This window comes from Petromyzon marinus, chromosome 28 (genome assembly GCF_048934315.1).
Source record: "Petromyzon marinus isolate PM22_M1 ecotype Great Lakes invasive population chromosome 28, UKy_Petmar_22M1.pri1.0, whole genome shotgun sequence".
Classification (NCBI taxonomy): domain Eukaryota; kingdom Metazoa; phylum Chordata; class Hyperoartia; order Petromyzontiformes; family Petromyzontidae; genus Petromyzon; species Petromyzon marinus.
In genome coordinates this window covers 6,807,817-6,820,893 of record NC_133694.1, presented here as the reverse complement: position 1 = coordinate 6,820,893, position 13,077 = coordinate 6,807,817, and the positions used below count along the sequence as shown (strand labels likewise).

The 13,077-nt window shown below is 42.4% G+C and overlaps 1 long non-coding RNA gene across 1 annotated transcript; it reads right to left on the bottom strand.

Moving 5' to 3' along the window:
* Positions 1 to 455: 455 nt before the first annotated feature.
* Positions 456 to 12,696, bottom strand: LOC116946954 (uncharacterized). The gene is made up of 3 exons (XR_004403625.2): positions 12,110 to 12,696; positions 10,846 to 10,920; positions 456 to 9,913 (listed from the first exon to the last, which is right to left on the bottom strand). It is a non-coding gene; the product is annotated as an uncharacterized LOC116946954 (long non-coding RNA).
* Positions 12,697 to 13,077: the final 381 nt, after the last annotated feature.

Genomic DNA, 13,077 nt, shown 5'->3' with positions numbered 1-13,077 from the left:
CCGGCGACGTAAAACTGACCGGGTCGGCGCTGAAACATTGGGAGCGCGGAGACTGCATGCGCGCGGGTGACGTTAACGGCGGCCGTGATACAACACCCTGCTCATGGTAAATAGCAAGGTATCGATTCGGTGTCAACCGTGCTTAAGTCAGTGGCCCTCTTGAGCCACCCTTAAAAATGACTGAATAAAATTGGATTCTGAAATCGATGCCCAATGATTTACAAGCCCAGTTTGCAAAATTGGATTTTGGCCGTGTATTTGATTTCCACCCTCCCACATGCTGTTAATTCCTGCATAAGCAACGGGAAAAAAAAACCCCAGAACATTTTGTAATTAATAATAATTTCAATTACGTTCAGAACTAGATCACTGATGGTAATTTTGGAAAATATTCCACAGCCAAAAAGGGTTTTTTGTCTTTGTTTCTGAATGATGTACAAACAATACGAAATATGTTCATTTTAAATATTATATATATTTTTAAAGAAAGTGAACCAGATTCAGAGTACGATTTAACTTTAGTACAAAATATTTTTTATTAAAATATTCATCCAGCTTTTCTGCAACCTTTTCGTTTATAAAAAAAAAAACTGCAAACACTAAAATGGGTGGCGGCGTCTCTAAACTTTGCATCTTAAAACAAAATACAAATTGATCAATGCAGAGGAAAACAATTAGCAAGATTACAGTCCCCATTTAATTCTACGGAGTGTTTATTGTTCTCTCTTAATCTTGGGAAAGATGTATTGGGCCGTGATAGAATTTGTTGCACCATTAGCCAAGTTTTCTATTTAAACCGATGACTTCATCACCACCATATGGTGCGCTTAACTTTTAAAACCGACTCATAAATTGTAGATAGATAAAAAAAAATACCTGCAGTCATTGCACCAATTATAATGAATATAATATCAATATCTTTATACATACCGGCAGAATATTCATTGCCCATGAACAGCTTGGCAGAGAATGACAGCCTCAGTTCATGTGTGTTTGCCTAGTTTATTGCCAATCGGGGGGGGGGGAATATTAAATGTGTTTATTAAAATTACAGCAGTGGAGCCCTCGCGATGTTCCCAAACAGTCAGCTTATATTACGACTTTCAATAATGAGGTGAGATGAAATGGGCAAAGGCTGGGCCGGTATCTTAATTAAGACATTGTTATTGACAAGTGACGTACATTGCCAATGACAGTGATGTGATTAAGTTAATGAGATTCACCTTTTTTTTCAAAGTATTTCGTTTAGAAAACGGAATATACAGTACTTGCATAAGTTTTATGTAACATTTTGAGCAGCCTTTGGTGAAAAAAAGCTAATATATCAATGTGGTTGTCCCACCTGATGACGATTGCTTGTGTTGCGATCGAAACGTCGTGATTTATTTAATTTTCTACCTACGTGACTTTACCGAAACAACCAAAGAGTATGGATTCCTGCAGTCAAGAAAGCTTCAAATCAAGACTAATATATATCGTCAGTAATGTAGCTCGTGCGAGTGTGCGTGCCCAAGGCTTCAATTCTTCTTTCAGGATTTTAAGCATAATTAAAAAAAAACAAGAATAGACTTTTCCCTTCTCGGCAAGAATACCGGCGTTAAGGTGTTCAAACACTACAAAGACACCTAATCATGATGCATCAAGTCTGTTTGAACAGCACGTGCTTGTGGTAAAATAGTGTCCCATAGATATCAAACAAAACGACTTCCTCGGTATGGTTTAACACTCGGGCCCAGAGAGCGCCCTGCCTCCCTTACAGAAAACACCCCCTCCCCCATCTTATCATCAGACGAGGTCAATTCACTGCTAGATGAAGGCCCCCCAAAGCCTGTGCCGTAAGAAGATACCCGGCACCTGCACATTAAAGGATTTCCTAGCTGCATCTCCGCTGCTGACATTTTCTCAGAGTCGGTTCATTGCCAAACAGACACGAGTATTGAAAGATAATAATAATACTTCTTACGCGCATGAGTGGATGCATGTTTTGTGAGCTGTAAAAAATCAGTCTTAGTCGATTAATAAATGTGCGGTTATACCCCCTGTGGCATGCTTTGTCGTAGTTTGGCAGACTTTGGCTTTCTCTTCCACAGCGCTCAATCGCCAGATGGGTTGAAATTACATAGAGTGTCCACATTTTATCCCTCCGCAAGCAATAAACTGTTAATACATGACCGCGATTCTTGGCAGACACGTGCAGCGGCGTGTAAAACTCAACAAACTATCGCTTGGCTTCTTAAATCACTAATGACCCATTGTGTGAGTTCAGTGTGCCTATGTCATTGATCTGTGGCACCTCAGCCTTGAAAGTGACCAATAATAGCCACTGAAACTGAACAAATGTCGCCAATAATGGCATCTGACCCAACTCCTGCTCCTCCGAAACTGTGAAACAGATGAGGCGAGGGGAGTTGAGCAATTGAAGTGAGACCTGGCAATATTTCTTCCTTGTGGCGTGCAGGAAACTGTTAAATAAGCCATAAATGCCACCACAATTGCGATTTAAAAAAAAGAGTCTCATTGTACGATTTGATTCATAGGCCTCAAACAAGAGAATGATTGCAGGACTTTAAGGCTAAGGGGTATTTTAGACTTGTGTTGCCACGTTAAAGTTGAGATGAGAAAAATAACTCAAGACATTCGTCAATTGCACTGTGGGCCTTAAAAGGAAACAAATATAACAGGTTGAGTTTTGTCTATGGCTCTTATATAAAGAAGGGCCATTGCTCATTGATCTCTTTGCTTAAGAGCAAGGGCCATTTTCAAAATTGCCACTTATTATATGAAGTCTATATATATGTTTTTCCTTTGCAGGGCAACGTAATTGACAAATATGAGATGTTGTTATTTGTGATATGTGTGCAACTGCTGATGCAATATAACAGTATCTTAAAGTATAGATTTTTGTCAACGCAGACAAAGAACCATATTTGTTTTTTGGATCCTGTAATGTCGTTTTATCATAAAATTATTGTCGCTAACCCTCCACCACCCAATGACAAGATTGCCATATTTACAAATATATTTAGAGGACGCCCTTGAAACAGAGCATAACAGCTCATTGGGCCCTTCCTGTTGAAATACGTAAATGAAATCTAAATTTACGGTTTCCCAGTTAACTACATTGAAGCCCACAGCAGCCTGAGCGAATCCTGATTGTACGTTGATGTTCAATTCAAACGTTAAAAGTCTCTATCCCCCGGTGAGGCACTTTATTATTTTAGAATTTGATCAATACTTTGGCACGTACGAATAATGTAAATGTCACAATTTTAATGTGAAACTATGGCGAGATGTTAATTATCTCACCTGGTATACAGGATGGTGGGTTCGACCCCGGCCCTGACGCCTGTATATTTGGAGTTTGCGTGTTCTCCCCGTGGTCGTGTGGATTTTTCTCCGGGTCCTTCAGTTTTTCCCTCCACATTTAGAATCAACACGCATTTAGAGTATTTGGCTGCCATACATTTCCACATGACGAGCCATTTCGTTGAGCTATCCTTTGTGGCCAGGTCGCTTCTGAAAAAGAGCTACATATTCTTAGCTCTTTCGGTAAAGTCACGTTGAAGGGAAACAATACAATAATAAAATATATAAAACGATAAAAAATTATCACGTCATCATCACCTGATGATGACCGTTTGTGTTATGGTCGAAACGTCGTGATAATTTTTTTTGTTTTATATATATTTTATTATTTTATTGTTTCCCTTCAACGTGACTTTACCGAAAGAGCTAAGCATATTAATTACTGCAGTCACAAAAGCTTTATATCACAATTTAAGAGCTACATAGCTCAAGTGGGCCCTACTCGGTAAAAAAAAAACATAGTTTAGTTTATTGGGTGGTGGAGGGTTTAAGTAAAAGTAACTTGGCATAACACTCTCATGTGGCCTAACCCAAAACAAATGTGTATGGCAGTATCGAGATGTTTGTTTCTTCGAGATACTGCAAGTGCATTGATTACAGGTTTTGCTTGACAACACAAAGGGGTATTTGAAATACGTGTATATGTGTGTGTATATATATTAGACACCAAATGTGTGAGCTCTTTATGCTTCTGGGTTGTATAAGGAAATGGCGAGGTGTGACCAGTGACGGATGTGAGCTTTGATCTGGGTGTGGTTCCGTGAAATGCCGCTCATGCCAAAATCATGAAACGTCACAGGTTTTAGTAAAAAAAACGTGTTCCCAGCAATGTCATGGCAACAACTAATATGATATTTCCTGGTGTGTGTATGTTTTTGTATGTGTGCGTGTGGGGAGCGGTAGTGTAGTTGTTAGTGCACTATGCTATAAACCCAACGACCTGAAATCGATTCCCGCTCACGGCCAACATCAGTGACGATTATCTGAACTGGTCCTGGGCAGACTCAGCCTCAAATGAGCACCTGGTGCGGTGTGTAAAATCATCGCCAGTGAGGAGACGAAGGTGGTTGGGCGTGGTGCTAACCATCCACTCTCTCGTGTACCATGCCAGCCTTCATATGTGCTAACAGGACTTGTCCCAACAGTTTGTTGAGGCTATACGGGGGAATTTTGTCTTTCTTTGTATTGTGAAGAGTGGTGGAACAGTGATTAATATACTGGACTATGATCCTGGTGACCTGGGTTTGATTCCTGATTTGAGTTCACATACCTGTGAACCTGACCTAAGCCTCACCCAGGTCAACCACCCTAAAAGAGCACCTAGTGTGATACATTTTTTTAAAAATATCAGCTTTGATATGACATCCAGGCATGCACAGTGCCACCCACGCTACATCCGTGTGTTACATGTTGGCATTAATAGTTGTTCACTAATGTCATTCATTCACCTCGATGGGGTGCCTTTGCCATTGTTTCATTCTGGTTATTTTTGTCAGAAGAAATACCGCTGCCTTAATTTTCGCTTTTACAACGACCTTGCCCAATCTCGCTTGCATTGTGTCCAGTTTTGCTCGAGAATTACTCTAATGGTCTTTGTGTATTTTATCAATACAGCATGCTGTAGATAATACTATATTTTAATGAAATTGTCGGAGTCAATTGCATATTTCCACGTTTCTCAGGAAACCGATTGCGTGACAAGAAGAAGAAGGATAACATTTCTATCCATGCACGATATTCAGTTGTCAAGCCATTCTTTATTGGAGGTGTAACCATAATGCCTCTTTCCAAACCATCTCTTGGTGGAGTCAATTGTCGCACGTTCAGAGAAGCGGAGAATCAAAGTAAACCAGCCTCGCAGGTACTGCAGTGCCAGTACTATAAACACACAGGGTTATCCATTTATAGACACCCCCACTGATTTTCGACTGGCCCTCTTGTCAGTCGGTGATTGGATACGACACTATGAAGGCCATGGCTGCAGAGTGCTATTGAACATTGATGCCGTGCATTGAGACTGAGAGACGTAGAGGGTTTAAAATAAAATATTGTTTGTCTCGGACGTCTCCCTGTTATTTTCTTGGTGTATCTATAAACGGATCGCCCTGTGTTATAAGTGGCAACACAACAGGGCACGATAGCCGACACTTTTGAAGGTCAGGTGGGGAGGAAGGAAGCGATGGAAAGGTGTGGTACCATCAACGGCATTGCCCATGATGACCTCTTGACCTTGATATTAAACACATTGGCTTCAAAGTTAAAGGTGCAGCCCTGCAATGCCTCGCTCGCACCACAGCCCCGTGGAAAGGCCTCCATTTGAGGACGCTCTCGGGAGCCTCTCATGGAAGGTGTTTTACTTACTCTTCCATGTTATGCTGGCCATAAGTCTTGGAAAAGGTCGGACTCCACAATCTCTACCCAACCGTACGTGGCCTGCCAATTGGCTAAGTGTGGTGACCCCAGTTATACTTGCTGGGTGTACAAATGGGGCCGAAGGATTGGGATATGAGAAACTTACCAATTGCTTCAACTGCCACACGCAGAGAACGAACCGTCGCCAGTCCGTGTACTGACAATTGCACAATGGAAACTTGCTGACGTTTGCAGTGTGAAATTGCAGTGCCCACGCAAAGATGAAACCCATTTTTCACGAATATTTATTCATCTTTTTGGATCCTTGTCTTATTATACCTGGCTCACAGATATACAAAGGCTTGATAGATGAAGAACACAGTCTGGGCAGTTGCATGTTCTTTATTACGGGTGCCACGGTGGCGAGATGTTAAGTCGTGGGTTTGATCCCAACAACTTGACGCCTGCTGCATATTTGGAATTTGCATGTTAAACCCGTGGTCGTGTGGGTTTGTCTCCGGTTTTTCCCCCTCCAACATTCAGAGACGTAAATTTGGCGTAATGCGGCTGCTATAAATGTCCGCGTGATAAGCCGCTTCGTTGAGCTATAATTTGTGGTCAGGTTGCTTCTGAAAAAAAAAAAGAGCTTCTGTATATAGCTCAGTGGGCCTTACCTGGTCAAATAAATATGGTTTATTATTGGGCACCGTTGGGAACGACCATTAAGGGCGTTGGCAAGCACCTGCGGAGCACATCGACGTAAGTCGCTACATTGCTCAACGCTTGGTCCTACGTCATAATGTATTCCCTGTTCCGGCAGTGACACTTCAATTGACGCTTGACGGGTCCGTACACCATCCGGTTTGCCAGAGCCCAATGTAAAAAAAAATAAAAAAAAATCTGACTTTTAGCATGGGTATAATTACGTACGAATTTTTGTTGTTGTTTTCCAAAGCAATGTGTGAATTTTTTTGATTTGGTCTGGTACATGTTGTCAATTGCACTACATTAATAACATAGCGATTATTAAAATGAAAAAAAAAAGATAAACGTGTCCACGCATAGTTGTAGCAATCTGTTGGGACACATGTTTATGTTTTTTTTGTTCTTTAATGCTGCATGCATATGCATTTTTAAAAAAATATATATTATAATGAGTTATATAAATCTACACTGATAGCCCAGTAACACATCTCGGCAGGAACATTATTTGTAACAAAGGCGGGCCAAAGCAGGATATCTCCCAGCGTCCTGTACAATGGCGTTCTTGACTGTTGTCTTAGGAGATTTCTTAGCTTCAGATGCAGGTGCACGACTCTGATAACCTCCTTGCAATGATTTGTAATTGAAACTCCTTTTCGCGAGTTCAAATTGACCTTCACCGATGGCCTCAAAACTAAAGTTTGTAAATACGATGTGCAAAACACACACAATTTAATATTCATCAAGCACCAATGGGCATCGTCTTCCTTGATAATCCACATTAAATCTCACATTAGCCACTCGGTCATGGGATGGATGGGCAACAGTTATTTCAATCAATGGAATACAGCTTGCAGATATGTGATGGTTGGATATATATGCACTTCATGTTTACCAGGAAAATCCTCTTATCCGATTTTAATGTGGCATGCTGGAGGCAAAGACCCTATTGTTCGTGCTCATCCACACAAAGTGCTCCTTTTTATCGGAGTGGTAAAGCATGGACGAACGTGAACAATGGGATTGTTTTGATGCCGCTATTGGGTCACTCCTTGTTCACACGAAGCTCTGATTGTACTAGGATGAATTTAGTTCTCCTGGGAGACCACTTTCAGGTGCCTCCTTAGATAATGGAAAGAATCACCATGCGTGCGGTAGTATTTTGCATGGATCTATACGGGGAGAGCGGGGGGGGGGGGGGTACGGTTAATCGAACAGATGATAAAATATGGCCAAGAGGCGTTTCACCATATTTGGCAAACACGTGTTCCGAAGCATACACATATTTTTCTTATTATGCCATTGTACGAGCTAGCGAAGGAAATGTACGTTCTGTTTTTAAAGGCAGAAAACATTCGCTCTGTAATTGCATGCTTACTACACTTTAATATATATGTTGTAATGTTTAAATGGAAGAAATTGACGTCGAAGATGATGCTTATGCTTCACACGTAAACAAATGCATGCGGAGTCGTCTCCAAATATCATTACGAAAACAGCGTGTCCACAATGTGAGGCAATAATGGGGACGATTCGACTGAAAAGTCCCACATCTGCAATTATATTTATTAATTCACCCGAACATATGTTACTGTTATGATGCAGGGCTTTCAAGCAAAACACCTCGAAAATGTGTTCCATTCATCAGTGCTATCTGTGGCAGCATGTGACCTTATTCTTCGTCTCCGCTAACGCAATGATGTATAAAAATGTTCCCGATTTCAGTAATTAAAACGCCAACTTTGTGTGTGTGTGTGAGTGGCTCTGGCTTAAGCTGTGAATTTGATTAATTTATGCGTTCGCTGTGCATGCCAAAAAATCAAACATGCATGTCCAGCGCTATCATAGAGCACTAATGCTAAGGGAATTCATTGCGCAGACACTTGCAAAGCATAGGCGTATTAACCAAGAGGCTAATCTACAAGGTGCAGCGCTACATTTTAAAAGAATGCTAATCCTAAATGAGGTGATCAAGGAGAAAGCTCAGTTGGCCCACCCCACCCCCCCTCCGGACTTGCAGACCGTTGCACTATCGTTTTGAGTGCAGGCTTCCAAAAAAACCAACCCGTGACACAACCACTATTGGCAATCCTCTAATCAAAATGGTAAATGGTGATAATGCAAGCTCCCCAGTCAGCTTTCCTGGTCGCCGTCAATTAGCATTTTCAAAGCGTTTGAACAAAATGACCACGCTTGGTATAAATGAAAGAAGAAACATTCCCTTCTTGTTTTGTGGCCAATCGTTACGTGGTGTGCGATTTTTGCGTGTGTCCCTTTCAGGTCTAAAAAATGCACAACAATTTATTTTCTCTCTCTCTCTTTCTCCTTTTGGTCTTTGTGTGTGTGCGCGTGCGCGTGTGCGTGGGTGAGCATGCGCGGGTGAGCGTGCGCGCGTGCGTGTGTGTGCGTGCGCGTGCGTGCGTGGGTGAGCGTGCGCGTGCGTGCGTGGGTGGGTGAGCGTGCGCGTGCGTGCGTGGGTGAGCGTGCGCGTGCGTGCGTGGGTGGGTGAGCGTGCGCGAGTGAGTGCTCGTGCCGGGATGGAGTGGTGGCCTGGGTGCTACAAATCCGGCGACCAACATTTAGATTCCCGGCCCACGCCTTTTCCTCGGTGGTGATTTACGTTCACTGAACCTGGGTCACCACCTAGGTCAACTCAACCTGAAATGATTACCCGATGCAATGTGGAAACGTCAGCACTGGGGAGGTGAAGGCAGCCGGGCATGCTGCCAAGTCACACACACCCACTCTCATGTGTACCGTGCTGGCCTAAATATGTGGTCACCGACAAAACTTGACCTGCCAGCCTGGGCACGCTATACGGGGAATATTTGTCTTATTTGTATGTGTGCACACATGCCATAGCTCATGCTTCCGATTCCTGTTTTAACATTAAATGGAATGAGGCTGAGATGCTTCAGTGGACAAGGTACAAGCCTGAAGCACATCGTAATGGCATGTGACCCCCATGTCACCAAAAGCCACTCTCTGAAGGAAGATGTTTTTTTTTTATATCGGCGGTACAACCTCTAGCTCCAGCTCAAATAAGCAAAACAACGGGAATGTAAAGCGACGCAACACAAAGTTAGAATAATTTTAGATAAATTCAGACCGCATCATAGACTGACGACAAACGGGCGATTAAGACATCCGAACATCACTTGCAATCAACATGGTGCTACTGCAATGACTAAGGTCACCTGACTCCCCTATGTCAAGTGAATTTCTTCACCAACCTGCACTGAACCAGTGTGCATATATGAGGTTGCATATCTTCCCCCAATTGGTAGTCCAGCCTGGAATCTGGTCCTTGGTCACGTGCAACTCTTATTTAATCATCTGCGATGGTAGAGATGGGGCGATGAAATACACTCTTGTGCAGGTGCTCAGGTGGATTTTTTTACATCGCTGGATCATGAGAGTTGGTGGAAGCTTGTGTCCTTCATCCAGCAGTGGATTGTCCGTGGCTGCTGCTGATGGTGATTCAATTGCGGAACTGCAATACAAATTATATTTCCATGAAATCTTTACCGTTTCTTTTAGGAAGTTTCTGGATTGGCTTTTTACCCAATTACCGTTTAAAGAAGGTTTTTTTTTCCATGTGTTAGGAAACCAGAGTGCTCAGAGAAATGCACTTGGCATATGAGGCGATGACACTCTCAAACCTTCACAAACTCACCTGCTTTACTTACTCGATACTTTGCCAACCGAGCGGATTTTGGAATTGCTCGAATCTGCGTGATCTACCAACATTTCCTCCCAGAATTATAGGTGTGTGCCATCATACCTGGTGGGTTTAATTCATGAAACCACCAAGGTCTATGCCTACCCTGGCTCTTGCCAAAGGAATGTGGTATATTCACCAATGGCTCGGCAAACGCCCAATGCACATTGGCAACAATTTTAAAATATTGCATATTTCTGCCGAATTACTTGGCAGAAGGAAACGCACAAGACATGTTCAGTTGCATTGGATTTAGTTATTCTGTGCAATTTGTCTTTTCGCAAAATAAGCCATTAAAAAGAAATCAACTGAAGCACGGAAAGTACAAGAAGTGTACATTGTGATCTTCAGTTCTGCGGTGATTCGCGGACTTTCGAATTAATTATCTGGGCTGTGTCGCTCGGCCTGCAGAAATGCCAATACCCCAAACTTGCTGGCACTTGCGTGGTCGTGCACGACAACTGTGCTGATCGGGCAAGTAACTCCGCGTGGCAATAATAAGCCGAGTACGTATTTGCTGCAGAAATACATGAGCCATTGATTTCTGTGTCCACGAGTGCAGTTTGGAAAGGTGCCTGTCCAAACTTCGGGCCTAACAGCGTGTCCATTGCCCGGGACATTCTCGTGCACATTGTGCAATTCGCTTCGACCACTGATGCAATTTAGTTTCGCTGGTTTATCAACCGCAACAAGCATCTCATTACCTGATGCAGCGCAGAGATGTTGGTCGTCGTCTTTTTGCTGACTGTGTTGCTCGTGTCTGCTTCCATTAAGATGTTCTGCAGGCAGATGAATTAAACAATTTAATTGCCTCAAGTTCAGGGCAAACGGCTGTAGTGCCGTGTCAGGTGATGGAGGTGGAAGCGATGTCGTTTTGTCATTAAAGTTTCGCGAAAAATGCAATGCGAAAAGTGAGCATCGCCACAATTCTGGTTAAAGCAAAAAAAAACCCTATGAACAGGTATGGCTCTCCGTTGCATTGTCGGGTTGTACTGCATGCTATCTGCTGCACACGCAACTGAATTCAGTTTCTGATTAAGGTCCCCAGCACTTGGAGCAAAACATCGGAGCTCATGCCTTGCAATAAGGAGTACAGGCCCAACACGCATCGGGGAGCTATATAGCACAATTATGAACCTATGCAGTAGCATATCCGGGGATGTCAGATGTATCTACCATTGGAATGAATGATGATAAATAAACCACAAAGCGATGTAACCAATCATTTCAAGTGAGCAGTTCACAGTTGATGTTTTTTGCTTAAATGAGCTTCCCACAGTTACTCATTGGTTACAGTACCAAACTGTTGGTAGAAAATACACGTTCCCATGACAGGAGCGAGTATCTTCACAACATGTGCTATTGACTTACTCAAAATTGGTACTCATTTGATCAACCCTCAAAGGGACAAAGGGTGGAGTCAACCCCAGATCCAAATTATTGTGACTCAGAACTTTATCCCGTAATTATAAAGAGGCACACTCAGTGCCACCCAGGACATCAATATGCCTAATACAGGGACTGCTCTACTTAAGAACATTCGACTTACGAACTTTCAAAGATACGAAAAAACCCGTCCATATGTCCAATTGCCTGTTCAGATCGTAAGTTCAACCACCGTGCAATATATTGCGGTGGTGGCATCTCAAGAACATGAAGAACTAGTGGCATCGACAGTAGATTATACAACTGTTAAAGCCATTCCCCGTGTTTTGTGGACATGCCATACAACATGTTTTGGATCGACAGGAGTAAATTTGGACTTACGAATACATCAACTTAGGAACAGACCTCTGGAACCTAACTCGCTCGTAAGTAGAGGAGTCCGTGTACTGGCAAATCCAAGAAAGCAATCGTAATAACAGTATCGACAGGCAACACCACGAAAAAATAAAAGCAATTTTTAAATTGTAATGCAGCAACAGAAATGGCAATCTTGAAATGATGTGCATTGGATTCAATATGTACAGGTATTGCCCCATCCATCCTGGGTGCAGCGGGCGTGCGATGTTGGTGGTAGCTTGTGTGTCTGGGGAGACAGAAAGGTGGAGATAATGGGGGTGGGGGGACAGCGATGAATATGAGATGGAGGATAGTGAGAGGAGAGGAGAGAGATAAGGGCTGTGGGTTTGGTTAGGGAGGCTGATACTAAAAAGGAGTTAGAACGCAGCAAGCGCATAGGCAGCCAGAGCACAGAATTGGATCTTGCAAATCCATACAAATTGATTTTTATCGTCAAAAGGCAAGCGTTGGAACGCTGGCCAATGGTACATATGAACAAATATGGTCTTGGATGAACGAGTAGGCTCACCGCCTGCATGCAGCAGCTTACCTCTCTTAACCCTTAACTACTCCCACACCTTAGCACTATGCTCTACAAAACTTTCCTCACTTAGAGGCCATTGCTTTGACACTCATTGTTTCGGATTTAAAACTGTGATTACATGTGCCCGTTACATTTAAATACAGACTGTAGCACATTTTTACTTTTATATTTTCATATTACTGCAACTTATTTGTGATATATAACGATTCCTATAAAATAATCTGCCTGAGTTAACTGATCTTACAGGGAATTCATTATCTAACACTGATTTTGTCATATATTTTCTTTCTCTAGTGATGCAATTGTTTTTCGTGCTGATTTTGCTTTAGTTTAACACGTAGGCTTTAGCGACCAATAATATTAATAATAAATAAATTTGGGTTATATCGATTAAGTAGAAATGTGTTTTAACCCTCAACCACCCGACACAGCCAATTAGTAAGGGATTTGTCACGTAAACAAAACGCCAAATGGTTACTACTTCAGCCCACCGGTGTGTTGGAGAGTAAATCCACAACATTTACAATTTAAGTAGTACAACGTTTAGCTTTAATTCATTTCACTCGTTGTTTTGTTTTGGTAAGTTTTGGTAACCCTTGCTACTCTTGGT